Source organism: Pseudopipra pipra, chromosome 3, assembly GCF_036250125.1.
Source record: "Pseudopipra pipra isolate bDixPip1 chromosome 3, bDixPip1.hap1, whole genome shotgun sequence".
NCBI classification, from domain to species: domain Eukaryota; kingdom Metazoa; phylum Chordata; class Aves; order Passeriformes; family Pipridae; genus Pseudopipra; species Pseudopipra pipra.
Genome location: NC_087551.1, coordinates 41,719,040 through 41,735,866, shown reverse-complemented (window position 1 = coordinate 41,735,866; position 16,827 = coordinate 41,719,040). Strand labels below are relative to the sequence as shown.

The 16,827-nt window shown below is 43.9% G+C and overlaps 1 long non-coding RNA gene across 1 annotated transcript; it reads left to right on the top strand.

The window, feature by feature from the left end:
* Positions 1–457: 457 nt before the first annotated feature.
* LOC135411378 (uncharacterized) lies at positions 458–13,893 on the top strand. Its single transcript, XR_010429124.1, has 4 exons — positions 458–791; positions 3,709–3,838; positions 6,640–12,439; positions 13,303–13,893. It is a non-coding gene; the product is annotated as an uncharacterized LOC135411378 (long non-coding RNA).
* Positions 13,894–16,827: the final 2,934 nt, after the last annotated feature.

Below are 16,827 nucleotides of genomic sequence, written 5' to 3'. Positions count from 1 at the left end.
GTCCAGTTAATGCTAAAGGTGTGCTGGTGACTTCTGTTGTCCTGGTCCCTCGTCTCTCTCTTGCCCCGTGCTGTCCGGGAAAGACCTGGCATGCACCACAGCACAGGGATGATGAAACTTTGCAGTAGGCTTTTTAAGGGCATGACACAACCACAGTTATCTCTTGGATTGTCCCAGTGGAAAGGCACCAAAAGCAATCACTTGCAAAATTGCATCAATAGACTTAAAAATGGTGGCCCTGTCTCTATGGAGATTCTTCTTTATTCTTCTAAAGGTCATTCAAGAATAATGTAAAGTCCTTCTTCTACAGGCTACCTTTCACAGGATACCCACTTTGGGACTGAAAGCCATAGAAGAGCATAGATCCCCTGTTCTTACACCCAGAGTTCCTGCCCATCCTGTACCCAGCTCCAGAGTGGTGGACTGGCACACTGGAAATGATCAGGTGAGGCTGGTGTGTCTGGATGCGTGGCTGCAGAAACCTGCTTTTACCCAGGCACTCTGCAATACAAAATTAGCCCTGTTTTATGTTACATTGTCACAGTCGTATCTGAGCATCTTTGGCTTTTTGTAGCTTAGCTGGGGGCCAGATACCTCATTAATGTAAACTGCCTTCTGGATTACAGCCACGGGAGGAAGGAGATGCTGGTTTGTTTTAGAGCAGTTCCTTTGCCTCTGGAAGATCACAGGTTTCAGAGGGATTTCCGTCTTTTTCTGCCACAGCTTAACAAAGACTGAGATTTCATATGAACCTCTGAATGTACAGGACCCAACAAGCACTGTGTATAAAGGTAGGAGACACTTTGAGTCCTCTCAGTCTTTATCATAAACTCAAGTGAGATTCCAGCTGGTGTCTTCAGTAAAACCATTTTGATGTCCCTGGCTCTGATAGGGAAATTAGTGGCATCTCTAACCTGCTGAAACTCAGCAACTACATCCCTCAGGTCAAAGCTCAAAGCTCCCCCTGAGGTCATCAGGAATTCTGAAAGCTGAACTTGATGCTCCTTCTGGGCAGCAGGAAAACACAGAGATAGGCAGCTACAAAGCTCTCTCTAAACCTTGGCAGCCCTTCCCTGGCCTGCCTGTGGCCCTGCTTCTCTTCTGATGCTGATTTCCTTTGATTTGGGAGTCACATTTTGCAATAGGGTGTTACCATGGGGGTTTGCTGATGCAACACCCGAAAATGGAATAACTGGTATATGAGTACATGCTTGTATTTTTGCCTTATTTCCTGTGCACTTCCCTCTCCGCCACCCTGTGCACACACATGGAACATGCACATAAAGATGTGAAAAATGAAGTGACCTGTAAGGTTTGTTTGATTTTGTGAGTTTGCTTATGGTGAGACATCCACTGTAGTAAAGACAACAATTGACTAAAATAAATGTAGAAGAGCAATACAGACCTGCAGAGCGACAGGATGGGGAAATAGACTGAATGCAGGTGGATATGAAGCACTAACACATAGGGAAAAATAATCCCTGTGTACCCCCTTCAAAATACCGGGATTTTTTCCAAGAAAATATCAACTCAATGCTTGTCAAGAAGCAAAAAAGCCAATCATATGTTAGGAATTATGAGGACTAGGAATAAAGACAAGAATATGCTGTAATGTCATGGTATGAATCCCTAGGTCACCTGCTTTTGAGTGTGACTCTGTTCCCCTATCTCAGAAAGGATATAGCAGAACTGGAAAAGGGCAGAACTGAGAAGGGCAGAAAGGATGACTAAAGGTAGGGAATAGTTTCTCTATGAAAGGAAACTGTGGAAGTCCAGTGGATTGGATAGGGAGGGTTTAATAGAGGTCTACAGAATTACATGTGCCATAAAGAATGTGGATATGGAGCAACCATTTACCATCTCTGTCAAGTGAAGAATTAGAACCAACAACTGTGGCTGGCCATAGCCTGGCTCGGAGCAGGAGCTAGTGCCTTGCATAGTGGATGGAGACCTGGGGAGCCCCTCACCCATGGATGCTGTGTGGGTAAAGTAGCTCAAGGGGGGCCTGGGCAAGCCCTTGGAGAGTGTGAGAGCCATTGCAGGTTACTCAACTAACTAAACTGAGCTGAGGAAATCCCTGAGCCCACTTTGGGCCCAGGCTCCTTCCAGGTGAATGCTGTGTTTGGCTGGAGGGTGGCCCTGCTGGGAGCTTTGCCCCCCTGCTCACCATGAGCGAGCACTGGGCAGCCCCTGCAGGGGCTGAGCACAGCCACAGCAACCAGGACCCTGCACATCAGGGGGAACAGCCTGTGCTCTGGGCCAGCTGCTGCTGGTGTTTTCCTCCTTCCTTACCAGGAGAAGGATGCAGGAGGTCTCCTGAGAAGAGACCTGGTTTCCTGGCCAGGCAGCTGCAAACATGGGGAGGGAGGATATTGGTATAAAGGGCTGTGTCTGTACTTGGGCTCTCATGCATTACAGCAGAGGAGAATCGAGTTTAAACAAGTTTTCCTGGGTCATTGAAGCTGAACGCTTTCTGATGGAGCCAGCCGTGTCTTACACCTTTCACCTCAAGCTCCCCCAGCAAAATGGTTGGGTTTGTCACACGGGGCTCAGGGCTGGGAAAAGGACAGGGTGAGGGCGGCTCAGCTCCCAAACGAGCAGGGCACGTGGAAGCGGTGGAGAAGCTGTGGGAATCCGGACCATGCATGTAGCAACATGCAGGAGAGATCACTTGAGATCACAAAGCTGCCACTGGATGTGCTTCAGGCACAGCTTTACAGTGCAAAAAGAACCACTGCAGCATCTCCCTGGCGTGACCTGAGCTCCTGCCTTGCCACAAAACTCGCACCGCCTGAGCTAATGCAGGTTTTGATGTCAATGTCCTTAAATTGTTTGTCTCTGTTTGCAACAGGCTTGTATTGATTTAGGTTAATTTGGTTACCCAAAAAAGGGTTGTGCTGATTGCTCTAAATGGATTAAATAGTGATTTTAGTTAAACTGATGGCAGGCTTGTGTGTAGACAGGGCCTGGAGCTTTGTAAGCTAATGACTTGGCAGTAATGCAATTTTTTTTAGGCATCTGAGACCAAGCTGTTGTTTTAAACATAAGACCATAAATGTTACTATTCTAGTAAATGGTGATAGTTTTCTGTTAACTTGTGCTCCTTCTGAATCCTGGCAGATCTCTTTGCTAACTCTCACTTTTCTGACAATAATTTCACAAGTACGTTTACTCCAAATGGATTTTGGATTAAATCCAAGTTCAAAACATGGAAATTTCCAATTTTTTGCAAGATTTTCCAATTTTTGTTCACCTTCCCAGCCTGCTAATTTTTCCACTGTTTTGGTAATGGAAAAAATGTTTGTCTTCATTTTTTGATAAAAATTCAGACAGAAGAAAAATGCAAAGAAACGCAGCTGCTCCCAATAGCAGGGACCTCTCTTCACAAGTGAGCCCTGAGAGAAGGACAGGTCCACAAGCAGCCACTGTTTAATTTTTTCACTCAGAAAAAAACAAGGGTGAGATAGTCATAGAATCATGGAGTGGTTTGTGTTGGAAGGTGCTTTAGCTCTTGGGGATTACAATTTTTGTGTCCAGATCATCTCAATGGGAAAAAATTACTGTGTCTGCATAAAACCTTTCCTGCCTGACTCTGATCCCACCAGTTGAGCTTCTGCCAAGCGAATCTGTCTTCATGGGTCTTTTCTCCACCAAACTGCAAATCCCATTTTGATTCATCTGCTTTCTCTGTTGATATTTTTATCTCAGGCTGGGACTGAAATTTGAAAAGAACATGACTCCAGACAAAAGACTCACTGAGCCCTGGTTAGCGTTGATTTGCAAGGATGCCTATTGAGACACTGAATAAGCCTTAGCTCTGAAAACAACAGTCCAGCAGGTAGGCTGTGATCCTTTTCTGTCTGAGGCAGGTATATAGAACCAGAAAGTTGGTGGTAAGAATGGGAGGAGATGTCATGCCTTAAAGGACAGAGAGAACAGGAGGAAGGAAAAGCTCAGGGTTACCAGCTGGACAGCAGTTGGAGACCAAGAATCTGAAATTACCTAGAGAAATGAGTACACGGTAACCTAGCATGTGCTAAAAAAGAATTTTGGCAGACATTTATATACCACTAGTGTAGGTTGGATCCCAGACCGTTTTCTGCAATTTCTGGATTCCAGAAATTGAATGCCAATAACTTAGAGCACACATAGAGGTGGAGCTGTGGGAGAAGGACATGACACAATTCAGATAAATCAGGGGCTAGAGTATTTATGGAGAAGCTGAGTTACCCAGAAGGAGTAACAAACTGATTGTCCAAGACGTAGGCCAAAGAGATCAAGGGAATCAGCATGGTAAAAGCAAATGGGCTGTGTGTGACTCAACCACAGCAGCTCGCTAGGGGTGGTGGGTCAGGAAGGAGTAGGGAAGGGTGGAAGTGCAGCCACAAGGTAGTCCCACAGCTGTAAAATTGCAGCAATTAGCTGCAATTAGCACTGTGGAATCCATCTTCATCTTCAGTGACCACCTCACCAGAATGACGATTCACCCCTTTTTCTAACCTGCAGCATGTCCGCAGATGTTTGTGCAACCCCTGGGCCTGCAAGTGCATTCATCCCTCTCATACACATCCTCAGTGCCCATGACCAGGGTATAACAGTGTCACAGGAGCACTTTTGAGTTGTCTTTTTGTCACGCTCCACTACACACTTAGGATGCGGATACAGACTGTGGCAAAGCAGGGCCCTGGATTCACATGCCTCCTGGACCCCCATTCATTCCCATTCATCACCAAAAATGATGATGGTGATCCAGCCCTAATAAAGTAAACCTCCACCAGAAGCCAGGAGCTTTTCCCTATCTTTTATGTGGCTCTACAGCCCCATTGAGCAAGGCTCAGTGGCTGATCATTGAGACATCTAAGTCTGGAGGCTTGGGGATAGACATATTTGTCAAAAAAAAATTACAGGATCATCTTCTTGCCTTGAATGCCTGAAATGTAGGTGAGCAAATCTTAATCAAACTGACCAAAACATTTGCACAGAGTGGATGGGACAGCTAGACTGGGAATAAGGCCATTTATCCCCTCCTCCCATTTGCCATCTGCTGGTGTCTGAGAGCTCCAGAAGACAGCTTCAAAGCTATTCCAGGCTCACAGCAGTAAAAGCTGCCCATGAGGGATGGATGCCCAGCCCTGGAACACAGCCCTCCCTGGTCTATGAGTTGTAAAATAAACTCTCAGATCAGAATGTCTGGCTTTGCTACAAAAGACTACAAAGCTCACAATTAGTAAAAGAATATCCTACAAAATCCTTCTTCATACTTCCCTGAGCCTCTTCTATGAAACAATTAGTGGATGCTCTTGTTTTGAACTCTGTGACTCACTCCTGTAATTCAGTTGTGGCCTGTGATCACTCAGTCGTTTAATGCGTCGCGGGGAAACAGGCAATTGTGAGAATTTCCTCTCTCCTTCCCTCGGCCTCTCGTGGCAGCTCTGCGGCACATCAGACCGCAGTGCCATGCAGCCACAGCCTGGATGCTTGCATCCCAGATGAGCAGGCTCACTCTTCAGGAATGCTTCTGGAGGGTATCAAGCAGTGATCAGGAAGGTTTCTCAAAGAAAAAATGCGTCTCACTACGTTTTGCAGTACTTAATAATCCAGCTGCAAGGAGTCCTTTTCCAGTCCTTTTACCAATGGTTTAAATAGTTAAGTTGTGGCTTGGTTCTACCAGAGTTTTATTTCTAATTTGGTATCTTCACAGTGAGTACATGTGTGTGCATTTTGTAAAAACTCCATAAAAGATAATAGACACTATTAAAGTAATTACACTGGCTAATGTCTCCCACATTCTTTTCTATTAACTGTATTTAACTTTGCCAGTCAGCAGTATATTTACTGTTATGAACTAGTAAGTGACCTTTAATCATTGGATTTGTATAACATACCTATTTGTGTAACTTTCCAAGTACATGGTAAGTTTGAAAGACATTTAACAATTAAACCAAAAGTGTTTGCAGAGATTCCCAGCGCAAGCTGAATATGTCTGGAGGCTTCTCTGTGCTTACCTTGCCTTGATCATGCTGTGATAATTTTGGCAGCAGAGCAAGGAAAAAGCCCTGAATAATTTGCCAACTATTTCACGTCTAAAAGAGAATTGAAAACAGAAAACTGAAAAATTCCTCCTGCTGGTACCACACACCAGAAGTCCCGCCCTGTGTCTGCTGAACAGTGCTGTACGTTTGCCATGAGGAAAAGACAATTTCATTCTCTGGCTGCTGATAAGCAAGTGCTAAATTTCTGCTGTTACCAGGAATGGCAGAAGGGGCCATTGCAGGAGTGGCCCTGGCAGAGCAAACTGCTTCATGCCAGGCTCCTTTCAGGCCCCGGGGGTGGCTGAGCCAGTGACTCCAGTAGCTGCAGGCAGCTGCTGGTCCTCTGCCAGAGCACGGGGATGACGGCTTCTCCACGTGATGCTCTGGCTTCTCACTTGTTCTCTGCTTGATCTGTCAGACACTTTCCCCCCCTTAGTCCCTTCATTATTTCCCGTTTCCCAGTTGCTTTCCCTCCTACCACTCATGTTCATTCCTTTCCATTTCTTCCCCTTGTCCTCTCTTAGCTTCCCCATTTCTCTTGCTTTTCCCTCTTACTTTCTGCCAAACTACATGCACCACTTTCTCTCTTTCTGGTTGTTTTCCCAAGGGCTAAATCACAGCAGTTCTGTTTGCGTGGCCATTTATGTAGCCCAGAGTTGTCTCCCACAGTTTGGGGTTCTTCACACTTTGGGTGATCTTCCTTGGTTCCCTCTGCAGTCAATTGGGAGAGATGAGAGCCTCCAGAAGGTGAGTCAGTTTTTAAGGCTGTTGTAAGACCTTGTGAAAACTGATCTCCTGCCATGATCTGCCAGTAAGACAGTACTTCATCCTAACTTATGAGCTTTGAATTGGGGACCTAAAGTTATTTAATACAAATCCCACTTTTGCAGTGTTTTGGCATACATCCAATGGATGGGGAGCAGAGATCAGAGTATCTTCCCTCAGACCAACACTGCCCTCCTGGGTGCCAGACTTCTGCCCAAACCCTGGCCGTCAGCACAAGTTGCACCTGAGCACAGCAGCTGACAGAGCCTTGCAACAACCTTCCCCTGGCCCAAAGTCCTATCTGCTACAGACGAAGCATTTGGTCTGATTTCAAAAAGCCAAGCGAGCATTTTTGCTCCTGTTCCTTTTTTCACTCTAAAATAAGTATTGCACAAGCAGTAAGGGAATGAAAGTGAAAAGGGAAACAAAACTTTCAGTCTCACTCAGCCATTTAAAAGCAGGCATGCACATAGTTTCCACGGCTTTTATTTCACCAGGAGAAGGTTTCCCAGGGGCTAACTTCAACATTTTGAATGGACCCATGTTTAGCTGTTTCCGTAGCAAATCACACAGCAACCATGAACTGCAACTGTAGCCTTATCTCCATCCAGACACTTGTTCCCATAGAGCTTTTTCCAGTTCTCCGTGATCAGAACAAGAAAATGTAGGTCACATTAAAGCAACCCTCCCAGAGTTTCTTCGTAGGCACACCCTATTGCATACTGAGTTTGCTGACAAGCTGTTACATGATAAAGGTCTGTTTTCTCTGTAGAAATCTGGTCCTATGATCTGCCTGTGAGATTCTGTCCCTGGTTTTCCTAGGATTTCACCTCCAGTGCAATCACAGCTTGCTGATCCAGGAATGCAAAAAACTGTGGAAGCCATTTGCTCCCTCCGCTTCCCTGTCCATCTCTGCCCTGCATTCCCTTTCACACAGTGGTGGGCAGAGGAGGGATGACTGCTCTCCCCATGTACATCCCTTGTCCCAGGGCAGGCTCGGCAGGACACTTTTTCCCATACTTAACCTTTCTCCACAGATCACTGGTGGAGGGAAAACCGGGGTTTATGTCCACCTGCTCTTTGGCCCAGATAGCTCTTAGGAGTATTTTTGATTAATTTTATTACTGAGTGCAGGCCATGATGTAGCAGACAATGCCTTGGCCCTGTGTCTGACCCAGGTGGCTGCTGTGGCAATTGCTCCTACAGCTCACTCTCTGCCCCTCAGCTGCTTCTGTGTGTGTGGCTGACCTGGTGGCTTTGATAATCGAATTTTTATTAGCCTGTTAAGTAAAATGCTGGCATTGAGCCACTGGCAAGTTGTAAAGCTGGCTGAATAATTGGAATGATAACTCACTCATATTGAATGTGGTCCACTTAGAGGTGGTGAGTATTTCCTGAATGGAAATGAATCTCTTCTAAGGATTTGGTTTAGATTACTTCACTGCATGGTTTACTTCAGCCCTGTAATTTTATCACTGATACATAACGTAGGTTCATAAATAGAGCAATAGAGCCTTGGCTGTGCTTGGAGATAGTACTGAGCACTAATGTAAATTATAAATGTAGAGTTAGAAAATGTAACAAGCCCAGCTGGCAAACTTCCATGTATTATCTCACAATAATTGTTTCCAGCCAGCAGAGATTTTTTTGTACAGCATAAGACAGGTTATTTATATTATATATTTAGCCTAAAACTGTAATAACATCCTCTGGCAAAGGTATTATCTGATGGTGTCTGAAATGGAACCAGCTTTCCTCTTTCCAGGCATTAATAAATGAAAAATTTTGTGTCATCTCATGGCATTTCCTGAATTGGAGAATAAAATTAGGAGGACTTTTAATTCATATAGTTTACTTCTTAAAAAGTAAATCTATTTTTGACAACCCGGTTTCCTAGAATTGTCACATGTGGTTTGTATCACCAACCAGAGAAATATTTCCTTTGCCATTCTAATTAAGCAGAAACAACAGTACCACTAGCAGGACTGGCTCCTGACTTAGCATAGTCAGGAAAATACCTGTGAACAGGCAAGGCGTGTGAAGGTCACAAAAGAGAGTATGTTTTTTCCTGTTTCCTTAGAAATGCCTGGATGCCTCTTATGTTGCCCATCTGCACATTCTCAGGCAAACCCTACAGTAGTGAGGATATGAAGCCAATGATTAGGAAAACTAATAAGGGTATGTTTAGAAATCTTAGGGAGAGACAAATCTTAGTGTTGGGCCATGCTGGCTACTGAGTGTAGCGTTCCATCTGCTGGTGAGGGCAAAGAATGAGTGTTGTGGTTTAACCCCAGCTGGCAACAAAGTCCCACACACCTGCTTGCTCACTCTCCCCTGGTGGGATGGGGAGAGAATCAGAAGAGAAGTGAGAAAACTTGTGGCTTGAGATAAAGGCTGTTTAACAGGTGAAGCAAAAGCTGCACACTCAAGCAAAGCAAACCAAGGACTTCACTGCTCTCCATGTGCAGGCAGGTGTTCAGCCATCCCCAGGACAGCAGGGCTCTATCACCCATAACAGTGACCAGGGAAGACAAACGCCATCACTCCAAATGTTCCCCCCTTCCTTCTTCTCCCCACCCAGTTTTATATGCTGAGCATGATGCCATATGGTATGGGATATCCCTTTGGTCAGTTGGGGGCAGTTGTCTTGACTGTGTCCCCTTCCAACTCTGTGTGCACCCTCAGCCTATTCACTGGTGGGGTGGTGTGAGAGGCCTTGACTCTGTATAAGCACTGCTCAGCAATAACTAAAACATCCCTGTGTTATCAACACCACAAATTTGTGTGTTTCCAGCACAAATCCAAAGCAGAGCCCCACACCAGCTACCATGAAGAAAATTAACTTTATCCCAGCCAAAACCAGCACAAACAGAAAGCAGGAGGATGGTACTCAGGATTTCTGAAGATATCTCAAGTGTTTTCCAGTCCATTGGGTAACTCGGGAAGATGTCATGAATGTTAAGAAATCGGTTGGTCTGAGTTGCCAGCTCCCTCCCCAGTCTCAGGTCTTGGCCAAAGAATTCTCTGCCAGTGTTTGGGTTAGGTGACAACTGGGTTCTGGCACAACCCCAGAAGGTCAGGCTGTGCTACTGACAGACTCCTTCTCAGTAAGGAGTAAGTTCCTCAGGGAACTCTAGGCAGGTCAGCTTAACTTCTGCCCTGGGAAAAGTCACTAAAAATAATGTAATTGCTCATAAAGAACCAATCAGTTGTAAACTGAAGATGCTGATGTAGTAAGTGTAGAAGACACTAATGTAAACAAGCCTTGTCAGACCTGACGCTTGGTATTTATTGTTGATGAGAGCTCAAGCTTGATGAATATGGGCCATCATAAATGCAAAAGTTTTCTGTCAGTTATTTGAGCAAGTGTCACAAAAAAGCCTGATTTTTTTTAAAAAAAAAAGAATAGGTGGAACTGTGTAACATCAAAATATTCAATGATATGAGACCTGGTGGATTGAAAAGATACAGCTGTCCAAGAAGAACTGTTAAGGGATGGGAAATTCTGTAGTGAAGTCTGCACAGAGCAGTATAAGACTTATTGCTGTTCAAGATCTGAGAGTGAGCATAACATTTCTGCCAAGAAATTGTACAGTGTGAACGCTGGCTGTGTAGGAATAATGATGAAAAGATGAGTCAACTAGAGCGGCCAGGACTGCTCAGTAGAGAGCCCATCCAGCCAAGTGATGTCTTAGTGCAGTCCCACTGTATATTGCTAAATTAACTATCTAAAAACGGGGGAATAGAGGCTGTACTTACAGGAGGTGAGTTTCAGGGAGTAAGTAGTGACTGAAATACTTTGGAAAGGTCAGAACAGAGAAGCAACTCAGTAGTAGATCCCAGTGTGATGGGAAAAAAGGTGTAGACCATCTTTGGATATAGGATTGGTGAGAAGTGGGAAGTGATCAAAAGCCCCACATGAAACCTTTGCTGCAATACACATCCCACTGGAGTGTTCCCACTCAAAAAGAACACTGAAGGATTTTCTGCTGGCACATCAAAGAATCACTGAAATAATTCAAGAACTGGAAAAAAAGAGGCCTTTCATCAGCTGTGGTAGAGTTCACCTTATTTCATTTATTCAAAGGAAGAAGATATCAGTGTTCATCACCCAGGGTGTAAACACTTACATTAGGGTAAAACCCCAGGACGGGATTCAATCACCTGAACACACTCGCAGCATGTTAGATGACAGATGTGTGACTCCTTTTGGGCAGGGGGAAAGCTGAGAGAAACTCTCAAAGCCCTGCTCAATCCCACATACGAGAGTCTGCTGGGTGCACACCCTGCACTAAGCCCTTCAGTCTTCCCGTGTCAGCATGCTCCCCCAGCTGCTCTGGAACCTCTGCAGGTAACAGAAGACTTGTTTTAACAGAGCAGCAAAAACCCCATCAATTACTGCTAACAGTCACATGCAATCAGATAATAGCCTGCAGTTCCTGATACAAACTCTAAGGAAGTCTCAGCACAGACATATATGGACCAACTTGAATTTGAAGCCAGACTCCATCCTCCAGCTGGAGACCCAATGCACTGGGCTTTCAATCCCCAGATGCCAATCCTGCTCTAGCACTCTTTGGATTTCTGACATGCAGGGAACATGGTTTCCATACTTTCACTTCTAATATCGTATATTTCTGTTTAAGGTATCATTTAAATGATCCTATGTTTATAAGGTATATGGGCATGAAAATGGGAAAAATAAAGGCAGCAGGAACTCATTGCGAAAGCTGATGTGCCTGAACACTCTTTGTGGCCATGTACACCAGCAGCTCTGAGAGCCTCCACACAGCCCAGGGCAGTCCCTTCTCAGCACCCACCACTCCTTCAGGCACGGCAGCCAAGGTGATCGGCTGCGGGCAAGTCACAGCATCATTCCTCAGTCAGCGTTTTCACCTGCATCACAGCACCAGCAGGTCATTGGATAGCACTGACTGCAGTCAGGCAGGGAGTGATAGGAGAGTAGAAAAGTCAGCAAGAGCAGCCATGTCCCAGTGCTGCAGGATGGGATAAGCTATTGCCACAGCTCTGTGAAGGTGAGAGTGTTTTTGAGGGATTCTGTGCCAGAGTCACTGTGGCTGCCAAGGCACCAGGCCTTCCCTTCTATGGGATCCACTCAATCCACATAGGAAAATGGATGTATACAATGAACATCTTATGGGTGTAAGATGGCATGTTAAAGGAGTAAGGTCTATTTAAATGAATGTAACAGCCAAATAATGACAAGTTCAAATCCAGATACACATGTGCTGTGAGAAAAACCCACCATAATAATGACAGTTCAATAGAAAATAATGTCATATCCAGATGTAAAAAAATGAATGTGGGAATGTTTGTTTACTCAGTGACTGTACTGTAATGTTTAAATCCCAGTTTGTGTCAAGCAGTAGATACTGAAGAGTGTGAGAAAAAGATATGAGGAAACTTCGGATTTGGGGGGATTAATTCAGTAAAAAGTACAGTTGATGAGAAATACATGCTTATTCTGCTTTCTAAACCACCAGTGTTCCTGCTTCTGTTTCTCACAGATTTGTTCTTAATTGATCTACTGACTTTGAATTATGGCTAGTTCGCACTAGTATGACTACAGTCCATTTTTAAAGCCTGGAGAACAGCAATATAAATCCTCAGCTAGTGATCAGGTATGTCTAGGGAATCTAATTCTTTTATTGGACTAACTTAACTTTATGGGAAGTCATTCAGTCAAAATAAACATCTAAAGGCTTAACTTTTTTGAACTGTATGTCCCCTGGATTAGGACTTCAAACTTGATTCTTAAGCCTATAAATATTTTTAATTGAGTGATAGTCTTGTTTTGAAGTCTACCCTGACACCGGTTGAGTCACTATCTTTGGAACAGGATCAGAAAATGATTCCAGTAAAGTCAAACAGCTGCTCTGTTACAGTTTTAGATGAACAATGAAAAAGGTGATTCTGGAAAGTTAAATGTATTCACCTGTAACAACAGCCATATTAAAGTCTCACCTTTTTCTTTCAGATTTACATTAGTTTGTTTTAAAAAGTTGGTGTTGTTTTTTTTTTTAAATCTTGGTTTGGCTGAAGTCTCTTGTTTCATGGTTCAGTAACCGAGTTCAGGACTTCTATCTTTTGCATTATGCACTCTAATTTATTTTATTTCCCTATTTATTATGAATATTAACTTTATGTTAATAACATCACAAAGCATATTCCAGAGGTATTTTAAGTACCCACAGAGTTAACTAAAGCATAAACTCAGAACATCTCATTTTGGATAGGGTATGATAGTATATCTAACCTAAGCACTGATGAAAGCCATGCAGAAAACTTTTGCTTCAATTCTGTGGATGACCTAAAAATATATATATTTAAAAGTTCTTTGCAGATTAACCCCTTGATTTTACTGGTTTTTTTATGGACAACAATCATTTGGTGATGAACTTTACCATTGAAAGTGAAATGAGTTCTGGTTTTGAACAACTGAAATGAAAATTAAGGAATGTGAAAGTGTTAAGTTTTTCTGCAGAAGATGTTACTGTGGGGAAATAAAAGGTGGTGACCTGAAGTCAGGAGGATATGCAGGTGAAAAGGAAGCAGCTCAGAGACTGTGGCTCCAGAAGGACCAGGCAATGGAAAACTATCAGCCAGGTTCTTCTTTCTGCAGAGGGCAGCAATATGGGGAGCAGGAGCCAATGGCCACAGCAAACCACTGAGCCAAGCCATGGTTATCATCATCTTTTGTCCTGAGTCTTCTGGTGAGATATGGCAGCTTGGCTGTGTGCCCTACCTCCCACGGGCACAGCCTCCATCTCATTCTCGTCTGTGCCAGCCCATGCTGCTGCTCTGCACAGCCACGCCTTCCCACCCTCCCACCTCACTGCAGCTTCCATAGTCCATGCTGCAGACATGCTTCAAAAGGTGCCATGTAAATGGTTTCTAAATGAAAGGAGAGATGATTGGAAGAATAGCTTGAAAAAAATCCATATTAGAACATGAGCATAATGTTTGTTTTACTCTTCTGCTCTGTGAGAGATGTTGCAGTGCCACATGTGAGCCTAGCTTAAAAAGATCAAGATGTCTTGATCCTGGACAGATAAAAATAAATAAGTCTAACATATCTGGGATTTCCTCATTCTTATGCTATGCAAAACCTTTTCTTTTTTTAATTTAATTTGAATGTGAATTTGCAAGGAGAGTTGGCTTCAGGGGCATGTTCTGGTGAATACATTATTTACTACTGAAACAGAAAAGGTGTCTGGTGTAGCTGTGATGGGGTGGAGAGTGAACAACAAAGAAGAATGCAAGAAGAAGAAGAAAAGCAGAGTTTGCAGCTGAGCTAGAGATGAACCAGAGGTCGTAAGGAACAGAGCTACAGGAAATCTGTTCACTATGGCAGCAGGTGCAAGGGGTGAGCTCTCATACACTGATGTCAATTGGAAGCGAAGGTACCACACAAAGAAGCAGCTATGTGTAGACAGTGAGAAGCTGAGAGGCCAAGACAAGCAGTGAAAAATGGGTCAATTTGGAGCTTGCATGAGGGCTAAGGAAGTTGTTTGAGAAGGAAAGAGGCAGCAGCACTTCCATCAGTATAGAGAGAGTTTGTTAAAATTTGGTGGGATTTCTGATGCAGCATGTAATGCTGTAGCTTCACAGTTGCTTTCAACTGAACAGAAGTTTTTGGTGGAAAAAAAGCACAAAGCAGGCAGTAGCATGGGGGAAGGGAAGGAAGGCATAACTGGAGACGAAGTAGTGGAGGGAACAGGCAGGACCGTTTCTTTTTGCAGCTGTGTCTGTATATGCCATTATAACAAAAACTGGAAATTAAGAACTAGCAAAATGCTCCAGCTCCCTCCTGACTAAACTAAACTAGAGGATAGCCTTATAGTATCCACTGTTAGATATGCTTTTCTGTGTCATTTCTTACACCATCCATCTCAATCTAAATACCTAACTATTGCCTAAAAGTGCATTAGAGCAAACTGTGGGGGGTATATTTCTTTGTAAGCTCTGGATGTCTCACCATGTCATTTGGATTAGACCTTACATGAAGGACACAATTCAAATAGCATTAAAACCCAAGAGGACTATTTTCACCTAGGAGTATTTGCTTCAGAAGTCTATCTGCTTCCTGCACCTCTTTCTCCAGGTATGCTTAAAGTCGTCAGTAAAAACTATCTGCCATCTCCTTTCCAATGGTCTGACAATTTAACAAGCATGATTGTCCAAAAGCAGCTCCTTTCTGGATAAAGGAACAGATTGGCATGTTCTGTGTATACACACACACATGCACGCACATTCACACATACACCCGACTGTCTTCCAAGGTAATAAATTACAGCCTGCTGAGTATTCTAGGAGGTAAGGCAAACTCACTTGAAACAGTAGTGATGAAGTTTGGGATAAACTTTAACTTTGGAGTAGATTCAGAGCAAATGCAAAGAACTCATTAGCAGTGTTTTTTTTTGAGTACAGATCATGCCGTTCTTCTTTTGAATATTCCTTTAGAGAAGAGGTACTTTTTGGTAGCTTTGGATTAACTAGCATCTCTTGAACCTCTGCTGTTCAACATATAAGCAGCTGAAACAAGTCTGCTGCTGATGCTGAGTTATTTGAAGTAGCATGAACAAGAGCTGGCTGCAAAGAACTGCAGAAGGACCTTGTGAGGTTGAATGACTGGGCAATCAAAAAACAGATGAAATTCGCTGTGTATAAATTGAATCGACACCTACTAGGAAGAAAAATCTTAGCCTGTCATATAAGATAGAAAGCTCTGAGATGATCACTGTCACTGAGAAGGAAACCATGGCATTAGTTACATATCTGAGAACATCAGTAAAGTGTGTGGCAGCACTCAGACAATCAAATGTTACAGACCATTGGTAAAGGAACACAGAACACAACAGGAAACATGGAGATGGCACTGCAGGAATCCATAGATAACCTGCACCCTTACTTAGCCTTCTCATCCCAAAAAGCAGAAACAAAAATAGAGAGGGACAACAAAGATCATCAAAAGTTTGGAGCAGCTTCTGTACAAGGTCAGTCTGATTAGCTTAGCACTGTGCAGTTTGGAAAAGGGATTGCATGATGCGTTAACATATAGGAAATCACCAGGGGCACAGACACAGTGGGAAAAACCTCTGTTTCTTAAAGCACAAAAATCCAAGAGCTCTCAAAGGCAGGAAGCCATAGCCAGGCTCAGAGCATGCAACAGGAGTTGATGCCTTGTGCAGCAGGTAGACCTGGGGAACCCCTCACCCATGGATGCTGTGTGGGCCAAAAGCTGAAGTGGGCTCAAGGCGGGGGCTGGCCAAGCCCTTGGAGAGTGTGAGAGCCACTGCAAGTTACTGACTCAACTAACCAAACTGAGCTGAGGAAACCCCTCTGCAGATATTGGTCAGAGGGTGGGAGAGCCCAAAAGGGAAGTGTTGTGTGGGCTGCCTTGTTCCTGCTCTTGCTGAGGCAACTGCCCTGGCTGCTCTAGATGGCCCTTTGTCTGCACCCATATGCTGCCCTTTTACAACCAATTTCCCCCTGACTGATGGGAGCCAGCACTGACATCATCTGAGCCAGATGCACTGCAGCAAGGCTGAAGGAAGAAGGAGAAGGATGTGGGGCTATTTTTGGCATGTGAGGCCCATATGCTTGCTGTCTTCTCTCACAAGTCAGGAAGGGCACAGACTAGAACAGGAGGTCAAAACTCCTTTAGAATGTCCTGTATTTCTTAGTAAATGGACTGGAACCAGAGAAGATCAGTAAGTTGACAGTTGTTAGATAAACCTGGGCTTTTTTTAGTAACTTTTCTGAATGTTACGGAAACTTCCTTGTGCACAGGATGGTATATTTAACGTACAATTACATTTCCTGCATCTGAGAAGGCAGGAGCATCCTTGAAGATTAGGATGGATGGAGGTCATCTTGAAAAACGCTGAATTCGTGTATATGGTTAATATAATGGATATGATGATCCACGATTGAAGCAGGTACTACTTTAGCAAAGTTAATAAAAGCTGTAATCAGTGGACATTCATAAGCTTATATAAAACTTGTA